At 44.3% G+C, this 10,549-nt stretch overlaps 1 non-coding gene across 1 annotated transcript; it reads right to left on the bottom strand.

The window, feature by feature from the left end:
- Window positions 1–8,938: 8,938 nt before the first annotated feature.
- Window positions 8,939–9,045, bottom strand: LOC138985066 (U6 spliceosomal RNA). Its single transcript, XR_011462304.1, has one exon. It is a non-coding gene; the product is annotated as a U6 spliceosomal RNA (small nuclear RNA).
- Window positions 9,046–10,549: the final 1,504 nt, after the last annotated feature.

Genomic DNA, 10,549 nt, shown 5'->3' with positions numbered 1-10,549 from the left:
CGGGTCAGGAAGCAACAGTTAGAACTGGACATGGAAAAACAGACTGGTTCCAAATAGAAAAAGGAGTATGTCAAGGCTGTATATTGTCACCCTGCTTATTTAACTTATATGCAGAGTACATCATGAGAAATGCTGGGCTGGAAGAAGCACAAACTGGAATCAAGATTGCCGGGAGAAATATCAATAACTTCAGATATGCAGATGACACCACCCTTATGGCAGAAAGTGCTAAAAAGCCTCTTGATGAAAGTGAAAGAGGAGAGTGAAAAAGTTGACTTAAAGCTCAACACTCAGAAAATGAAGATCATGGCATCTGGTCCCATCACTTGATGGGAAATAGATGGGGAAACAGTGGAAACAGTGTCAGACTTTATTTTTTGGGCTCCAAAATCACTGCAGATGGTGACTTCAGCCATGAAATTAAAAGACGCTTATTCCTTGGAAGGAAAGTTATGACCAACCTAGACAGCATATTTTAAAGCACAGACATTACTTTGTCAATAAACGTCCTTCTAGTCAAGGTTTTTCCTGTGGTCATGTACGGATGTGAGAGTTGGACTGTGAAGAAAACTGAGAACTGAAGAATTGATGCTTTTGAACTGTGGTGTTGGAAAAGATTCTTGAAAGTCCCTTGGACTGCAAGGAGATCCAACCAGTCCATCCTAAAGGAGATTAGTTCTGGGTGTTCTTTGGAAGGAGTGATGCTGAAGCTGAAAACTCCAATACTTTGGCCACCTCATGCGAAGAATTGACCCAGTGGAAAAGACTCTGATGCTGGGAGGGACTGGGGCAGGAGGAGAAGGGGATGACAGAGGATGAGATGTCTGGATGGCATCACCAACTTGATGGACATGAGTTTGGGTAAACTCCAGGAGTTGGTGATGGACAGGGAGGCCTGGCGTCCTGAGAGTCATGGGGTCGCAAAGAGTCGGACACAACTGAGCGACTGAACTGAACTCACTGAACCTTACAAAGAATAGCATCTAAAATTTTCTAGAAATTTATTTCAAGCCTCCAAATGCAGTGATTAGAGAGTGAGTCAGTTATTTTGGATTAAATTCTAAGGGGTTTGTGAAATAGACTGATTTCTTTTCTCAGTGAAGTGAGCTTGTTTTTATTTGAATCAGAAGAAATTTTGTACACACAAATCTGCTTTTTATTTTACAAACATTTGTCTAAGGCTTAAGGATCTCAAATGAAATCGAAAGAACAGTAGGGGGAAGGCACGATCCACATTATATTTAAATATTTTTAGAAGGCAAATAAAAGACAGCATCTCTAGTCCCTGTTCTTCCTGCCTGTAGCCCAATGCACGTGCACAGTGAGCATTAAATGAACAAATTAAGTCTATTCCCAACCCCATTCCCAGACCTGTCACGTGCTTCCCTTCTCACTGTGCAGTTTATCACAGCTGTTTTGCACGCAAGATATGTAAGCTCCACAGAGGCAAGCCACATCAATCTTATCCACAGTTCTACTCCCAGAGCTTAGCACTCATCAATCACATATTCCTGGCACAAATATGCTCAGAAAATAATTGCAAAATAAGTTAACTGAGAAGTGAATATGTTCTGGGGAGAAAGATACCCGAGATGAGGAACACAGGCAAAAAGTTTTAATGACTTAAAAATATATACTAAATAGATACTAAGATAGGCTCTAGCAGTGAGGGACCAAAGAATTTTCAGAGATATATGTTTTTAATTGCCACCTCCCCAAATCTCACAGATTGTTTTCTGAAGTCCAATTCAGTGATGCTCATTTGTTTAAAAGACCTGTCTTGGAAATTCACTCTATTAAAACATCCACCTCTTATTTTAAAGGTTGATGTAAGGTTATCATCTCTCATCCTTTCATTATAATCTAGAAAAAATGGCATCAGTAGCCTTATATGTGACTACTGAAAGGTTGTCAATCCCTGAAATTGAGCATTCCCATGCACTTTAAGGGAAGATGAAATCTGTATTAATTGTTGCATCAACTAATGAGTGAAGGATTTGAAAATCCCTCAAGTGATTTTCAAAGTCACAGACCCAATACTCAGGTGTGTAGTCATGTGTGTGTGTGTGTGTGTGTGTGTATAGACAGAAACAGATATATACGTGTATAGATTCTGTGCTCTTCTATGCGATGGTCAGATTCAACCACAAGAGAAGGCACAGGAGAGGGTCAAGTAAACTTTATTGTACTCATTGGTACTAGAATCAGGAGGTATGCCATACCATGCAAGGCCACGTGGGAAAGCACCAGCACCCCACACAGGCAGAAGCAGCAGGACCAAAGTGGGAGCATAGGCCACAGTCTTTACTGGTTGCTCTTCAGGAAAAGCATGGCAAGGCAAAATAAGCAGTTTGCAGTTGACTAGTTTGGATAATTTAATTGGATGTAAGCTGTAGCAGGGGCTTCCCAGCTGGCTCAACAGTAAAGAATCTGCCTGCAATGCAGGAGACATGAGTTCAATCCCAAGGTCGGGAAGATCCCCTGGAGAAGAAAATGGCAACCTACTTCAGTATTCTTGCCTGGAGAAATCCCATGGACAGAGGAGCCTGAAAGGACTGAAGTCCATGGGGTTGCAAAGAGTCAGACACAACTGAGTGACTGAGCATCAGTTCAGTTCAGTTCAGTTCAGATTATTCGCTCAGTCGTGTCCTTGCGACCCCATGAATCGCAGCATGCCAGGCCTCCCTATCCATCACCAACACCCAAAGTTCACTGAGACTCATGTCCATCCAGTCAGTGATGCCATCCAGCCATCTCATCCTCAGTCATCCCCTTCTCCTCCTGCCCCCAATCCCTGCCAGCATCAGAGTCTTTTCCAATGAGTCAACTCTGCATGAGGTGGCCAAAGTACTGGAGTTTCAGCTTTAGCATCATTCCTTCCAAAGAACACCCAGGGCTGATCTCCTTTAGAATGGACTGGTTGGATCTCCTTGCAGTCCAAGGGACTCTCAAGAGTCTTCTCCAACACCACAGTTCAAAAGCATCAATTCTTCTGTGTTCAGCCTTCTTCACAATCCAACTCTCACATCCATACATGACCACAGGAAAAACCATAGCCTTGACTAGATGGACCTTTGTTGGCAAAGTAATGTCTCTGCTTTTGAATATGCTATCTAGGTTGGTCATAACTTTCCTTCCAAGGAGTAAGAGTCTTTTAATTGCATGGCTGCAATCACCATCTGCAGTGATTTTGGAGCCCAAGAAAATAAAGTCTGACACTGTTTCCACTGTTTCCCCATCTATTTCCCATGAAGTGATGGGACTGGATGCCATGATCTTCGTTTTCTGAATGTTTGAGCCAACTTTTTCACTCTCCACTTTCACTTTCATCAAGAGGCTTTTTAGTTCCTCTTCACTTTCTGCCATAAGAGTTGTGTCATCTGCATATCTCAGGTTATTGATATTTCTCCCAGCAATCTTGATTCCAGCTTGTGCTTCTTCTCATGATGTACTCTGCATATAAGTTAAATAAGCAGGGTGACAATATACAGCCTTGACGTACTCCTTTTCCTATTTGGAACCAGTCTGTTTTTCCATGTCCAGTTCTAACTGTTGCTTCCTGACCTGCATACAGATTTCTCAAGAGGCAGGTCACACAATCTATAGGAGTGGCCCCTAGTTTCTTGGTGCCTGGCTCTGGGATGATTAAGGTAGAGAAATATCACCTCCAGGGGTACACAAGCCAGATGGAAGAAGTAGAGCTCTGCATTAGTTAGTTTGTGTTTTATAGGCATGCTCTTGGCTAAGTCATTTGCTATATCTCTAAAAATTGGCTAGTCCCCAAAGGAGCAATCTGTCCAGTCAGAAAATGTTTTTTAATATGTCAAAACTTCATAATATACAAAAAATTAAATATAAACAATATAATATATATATGAATATATTTAAACTGATATACATCTATTTAAACTGCCATATGTAGGGTAAGGGAGTCAGAGAAGGTGAGGTTCAGAAAAACAAGACTGGCATTTTATAGGAACAGATCACCTTTAATGAGGCCAGAAGGGGTAGCAGTCAGATTAGTGAGCTGCTGCACTAACCCAAGAAAAAAGTATGTATAGGTATATATGTGGAAGTCTACTGTCTTAAGGGGGCCCATTCTTCTCCAAGGTTGTTCGGATTAGTTCTCTCTTAAACAACTGGGGCAAGGAATTCTGGAGATCCGCTAGAGGCTGAGACTGGCTGGGAGCTGGATGTAATCAACTTTAATGTCCATTTTTTTCTTCGGGTGAGAGAGTTTTTTGTTTTGCATAGAGTGGTGGGGAGGACACGGAGGGGAGTTTTAACTCCAGGCTATTTTGAGCCTTGCAACTTTCCTTCATTCCAGACCCTAAGGAATATTTTAAAAAGAGAAAGAGAAGTGGGCGTCATAAATATTCAGGGCTTGTTCATGCTGATAAATGAGGGTCAGGGGTTTGTGGTCTGGGAGGAAGGAAGTCTAAGGCCCATAGTGTTGATCTTCTATTCTAGCCATCAGGGTCTCCAGCAAAAGAACAGTCTTGACTTGGTCTCAGGAAATGGCTCATATTCGGTCTTGGAGGAATCCCTGGAAAAGATTAAACAAACAAGGCCCAAAGGTGAGTAGGAGGATGATAAAAATGAATGGCCCGAGAAGGGGTAAAAGTTATAAAAAGTTCCTTGTAGCCACAGGGTGGAGATGTAATCTTTAACATGTCCGAACATGGATCCTTGAGGACTCGAGACCCAGATAATCTGCCAGAAGTTGTTCCAGGAATAATTGCAGCTGTGAGACCTATTGGCTCATCCATCACCATTTGGGGCTGGTGGAAGCTGTGAGAACTTTGGAGTTGTAGGGCTTGTGTGAGAAACTTGCTAAGTATTAGTCTGGCAACAATTTTCATAATTGGGGCTGCATAACCTTTTTTAACCAAGTGATGTGTACCCAAGGGGTGATTTCTTTTAATTTTGCAGCAGTAGGGGTCAGCAAAATTACCACATAGGGACCTTGCCATTTTGGCGTTAGATCTGAGTGGGACTGCGTTGTCATACAGACCTTGTCTCCTATTTGAAGGGATGGGTATGGAAGATTGGAATGTGGTCGAGGGAGTAGGTCATCCATATGTTGACAAAGGGCATCTTGTATCTGGGCAAGTAAAGGAAAAGGAAGGTAGTGTGGCAGTTGGGGACCATCCTGGGAGGGAAGGAGGCCTAATGGTACTAAGGGCCTCCCATACCTGGCCTGGAATGGACTGATACTTAAGAGTTGTTTTTTTGTTTTGTTTTGTTTTGTAAGGCCTGGACCTTTAAGAGGGCTAAAAGGAGGAGTTTAGTCCAGTCTTGATGAAGTTCAATTGTTAATTTGGTCAGAGTTTCTTTTAGGACTCAGTTGGCTCTCTCAACCTTACCAGAAGACTGGGGATGATAAGGAATGTGAAACCTCCAAGGAACTTGAAGGGCTCGTGCAATATTTGGGGTGATTTGGGATATGAACTCGGGCCTGTTGTCAGACTGGAGGGAGGAAGGCATTCCAAACCTGGGGAGGATTTCAGTAAGAATAAGGCGAGCCACAGTAGAGGCTCATTTGTTGGTAGTCGGGAAAGCTTCGATCCATCCAGAATATGTACCTACGAAGACTAGGAGAAATTTAACCCTTTTTACGGGTGGCATGTGGGTGAAATCTACCTGCCAGTCTTGTAGGAAGATGTCCACGAATTTGGTGGGTGGGGAAAGGAGGTGGGTGAATGTTAGCATTAGGATTTGTCCTCTGACAAATGGTACAAGTTTGGGTCAGATTATTTAAATAAGTCACATCGTCCTTAGTCAGTTCAATAAAGTTCTGAAGGAAAGCCTTAAGTACTTTTGCAGAGGGGTTGAAAAGGGAATGCAAATATGAAAGTAATGTGCGGACATTAGGCTCTTCAATTTGGGCTATAGTAAAGGCAGGACTAACAGAGGTGGCCTGCTGCTTTGCTTCGTGATCTGCTATATTGTTATAAAAGGAGATAGGACCATGTCACTGATGTCCCTGGCAATGTATTACAGCAGCTTGTTTTGGGAGCTGAGCCTCATGGAGGAGTTCAGAAATAAAAGTAGCATTGAGAATAGGTGTGCCCTTCTGAGTCAGGAATCCCCTCTCCCTCCAGATTATAATGTTAGAATGTAATATGTTATAGACATACTTGGAGTCAGTGTGAATGTTTACACTGTAAATGTAAATGTTTACAGTGTAAACGTTTACACAAGGTGGCCATCCGAGCATGACAAGATCGAGTTGTTTAGATAAGTAAGCTAGAGGGCCCCATATGTCCCCCCTTTTTTGGCACAGAATCCCTAAGGCATGTCCTTGTTGAGAATGTACAAAAATGAAAAAAGGCTTGGCATAATCAGGTAAGTAAAGAGAAGGGGCCTGTAGTAAATGTTTGATGAGAGTTTGTATTGGGGTGTGGAGAGAGGTGGGGGCCAACAAGGGTTCATCTAAGTTTCCTTGAGTAGCTTGGTAGAGAGGTTTTGCGTGGAGGGCAAAATTTGGGACCCATATTCGGAAGAAGTTTAATAGACCTAATAAAGCAGTTCCCTCTTGCTTTGGGCCCTGGGGGTCTGTGTCAAGGCTCGAAGTCTCTGCTGGAATTATTTTGGATGTGGGAGTGAGACGCAATCCCATGTAATCCATGGGATCCAGTGGTCCAATCCACCACTGACAGTGCTGGAAGCAATTTGTGTTTTGGAGAGCAAGACTCTGTAGCCCCAGTTGTCTAGCGCATTTAATACTGTCGCAGTGTGGACCAGGCAGTTATGGCGAGAGGAACTACATAACAATAAATCATCTACACATTGGAGTGAGGTAGTAGAGCCTAGGTCTAAAGTTTGTAGGTCCAGACTGAAGCAACTTAGCAGTAGTAGCAGTTGAAGGGCTTGACCGAAAAATTGAGGGCTATCTCTGAACCCTTGTGGTAAAACAGTCCAAATTAATTGTTGAGATTGATATGTGTCTGTGTCTGTCCAGGTGAAGGCAAATAGGGGCTGTGAAGAGTGGTGTAGAGGTATAGTAAAAAAAGCATCTTTGAGGTCCAATACCATGAAATAGAGTATGTCAGTAGGAATATGTGAGAAAAGGGTATAGGGATTAGTGACCATGGGGTGTATGGATATTATGGCCTCATTGATCTTGTGAAGATCTTGGACTAGATGCCAGGAGTGGGGTCCCTTTTTGACTGCCAGTATAGGGGTATTATGAGGAGAACAGATAGGCCACAAAAGGCTGGCTTTGAGCAGTCGGGAGAGTATTGGTTTAAGTCCTTGTCAGGATTGTGTGGTCAGGGTATATTGAGTTTGGGTTCTTACCTAAGAGGGATTTTTAAGAAACACCTTTATGGGGAATGGTGTCAGGCTACTCCTGAGGATCTATCAGGGGAAGGTCAGGGGGCAGGTTTTGGGAGTGAGGGCTGGCCAAGGGTTCTGGTGTCATTTGGATGCAAAGAATTGATATGGAATCTAAGAATGGGAGGTTTATAGAAGTTTGTAGCTTAGCCAGAAGATCGCGTCCCATCAATGCCACTGGGCACTGAGGAACCAGTATAAAAGAATGTATTAGTGTTGCCTTACCACAGGAACAAAGAGTGGAGGGGTTATTTTGGGATAGAAAGAGATGCCTGAGACCCCTTCGATGGCCACTTCTGAAGGTTGGAGAGGGCCCTTAAAGGTTAAAAGTGAAAAGGCCACTCCAGTGTCTGTTAGGAATGAGACTTTGTGTCCGGCCGCCGTGCCAGACCTGAAGCTCCAAGTCTGTCTGTATGGGGCGGACTTGGGGTCTGGAGCTTGGGCTCCATCACTGGAACAATTCAGGCACAGTTGAATCATCCCTCACTTCATCTGAGAAACCATGGTCTAGGGTGCCAGGGCCCCCTTGAGTCTGGTTCCTGGCCCATTATTGTTGGGCCTGGGGTGGACCCTGAGATTTGGTGGGTAGGAAAGTTATGACCAACCTAGATAGCATATTCAAAAGCAGAGACATTACTTTGCCAACAAAGGTTCGTCTAGTCAAGGCTATGGTTTTTCCTGTGGTCATGTATGGATGTGACAGTTGGACTGTGAAGAAGGCTGAGCGGCGAAGAATTGATGCTTTTGAACTGTGGTGTTAGAGAAGACTCTTGTGAGTCCCTTGGACTGCAAGGAGATCCAACCAGTCCATTCTGAAGGAGATCAGCCCTGGGATTTCTTTGGAAGGAATGATGCTAAAGCTGAAACTCCAGTACTTTGGCTGCCTCATGCGAAGAGTTGACTCATTGGAAAAGACTCTGTTGCTGGGAGGGATTGGGGGCAAGAGGAGAAGGGGACGACAGAGGATGAGATGGCTGGATGGCATCACTGACTCGATGGACGTGAGTCTCAGTGAACTCTGGGTGTTGGTGATGGACAGGGAGGCCTGGCATGCTGCGATTCATGGGGTCGCAAAGAGTCGGACACAACTGAGCAACTGATCTGATCTGATCTGATCTGTGTGAGGACAATCCATTTTCCACCCCATTGTTTGCAGGTGGGGCAGGGTTTGGTGGGTGGCTGGAGGTTTGGGCAGGACTTAGCCCAGTGTCCTGTTTGGTTACATCTGAAGCAGGGGCCTGAAGGGTTAGGTCCCATACAGGTGGGCCAAGGTTGATGGGCCAAAGGCGTTGAGTTTTTTTCTTGGATAGCTGCAGCAAATAAAGCATATTTGACCTTTCTTTCTTTTTCGTTTTTAACTTCTTCCTCCGTATTGTTGAAAACTTTAAAGGCTATTTCTAGGAGATCTTGCTGAGGGGTTTCGGGGCCCTTCTCTAACTGGCATAGTTTTTGGCAAATATCAGGGGCTGCCTGGCTTATGAATTAGATGTGTAGGTACAGAAGTCTGGCAGGGGTGGAAATATCTACATTAGGGTATTTTTGGACTGCCTCAGTAAGTCGTGAAGGAAAAAGGGCAAGATTTTCATACTTTTTTTTTTTTAAAAATATGGAACGCTTCACGAATTTGCGTGTCATCCTTGCGCAGGGGCCATGCTAATCTTCTCTGTATTGTTCCAATTTTAGTATATGTGCTGCCGAAGCGAGCACCATACTTTTCTTAAAGCACTTCCCTAATCTAATTGTAGTTAACATGAATGTGAGAGCTTTTCAGCATTCCTTCTAATAAACAGGTGATCATATGATCATACCGGATGCCGGAATCACCTGCTTGAAATGTCCACCGTGGCTTAGTTAAAGGGACTGCATCATCAGCTACCAGATTAGTCCTACCTTGGTTATGGAGTTGATCAGCATGAGTCAGGGCTGCCTGCCATATCTGTTCCTTTTCATCAGGGGTTAAAGTGGCATTTAGGACGTCATAAAGATCATTCCAGGTTAAATGATATGCTTGTGTAAGGTGGAGGAATCCTTTTCTATATCTAGTAGGATTTTTTGAAAATGATCCCAATTTTTCTTCAATTTGGCTCTTATCAAACATTGAGAAAGGCACATGAACTCATGTAGGGCCCTCTGGTCCCACTACCTCTCTGAGAGGGAACATGTATTTGCTTCAGGTCCTGGCCAATGGAAGAGGGTGGAAATCTCTTCAGGGGTTTTGGAGTCATGGCTTCCCGTTTTGGAGGAAGAAGGGCTAGAGGATGGGGTCTGTCTCTGGAAGTTTTTCTCCAGGGCAGTAGGGAGGAGGCTCATCTGCCAGGTCAAAATTGGGGACTCAGGATTTAGGGGGCCTTTTAGGGGCTTTAGATTTGGATTCTTTTGTAATGGAGGGGGAGAGAGAGAAGAACAGGATTTGATAGGGAGAAGAGTCCTTGCAGAGAGAAGGACGGCTTCTAAGATCCCAGAAGGCTTGAATATAGGGGACCTCTGACCATTTGCCATTCCATTTGAGGAAGTTAGTGAGATCTGATAAAATATTGAAAGTCCTGAACTCAGACCAGAGGTTTTGGTTATCCAGTTTGTATCGAGGCCAAATTTGAGTGCAAAGTGACTCTAGTTTATGAACCTTGAGATTGGTCAAGAGTAGAAGTTTGAGGTTTTGTTTTACACAGGCCAAGGGAGAGTCCCACAGGACAGATTGGCTTGACCCCGTAGCAAATGGCTAGTGACTGTCCGGTCGAGAGAAAAGATCGTCACCTAATCTTTTGACCGGGTAAAGAGAGAGAGAGAGAGACTCTGAAGGAGGGAGAGGCATCCCCCACAAACCTCCCCAGAAGGCCTTTTGGCCAGAGCATTCCTCAGGAACCCAGAAAGGACAATAGTCTATGGCGCCCTACAGTACCATCCAAGCTTACCTGGGCTACTGGGTCAGGAGAGAATTCCTGGTGGATGAAGGGAGGTCGAATGGCAAGAGGCCTCTGTCCTGCAGTTGGTTGGTCTCGTGGAAAAGAAAGTGTAGAGAAGAGGAAGAAAGAGAGAGAGGCCAATATTCTTTGGGTTACGTGGAAAACCAATAAAGCCCTGCACAGGACTTGTACTGCTCACGAAGGCACAGGGCGTCCTCTCAAGGAGGTCTTGAAAGCCCGGGCAGGAAAGTGAGCTCATCAGGCTTCCACACTCCGAAGAGCTGGCTGTGGAGAACGAGAAGGAACCT

Source organism: Bos mutus, chromosome 2 (genome assembly GCF_027580195.1).
Source record: "Bos mutus isolate GX-2022 chromosome 2, NWIPB_WYAK_1.1, whole genome shotgun sequence".
Classification (NCBI taxonomy): domain Eukaryota; kingdom Metazoa; phylum Chordata; class Mammalia; order Artiodactyla; family Bovidae; genus Bos; species Bos mutus.
This window is presented reverse-complemented; position numbering and strand designations above follow the sequence as displayed.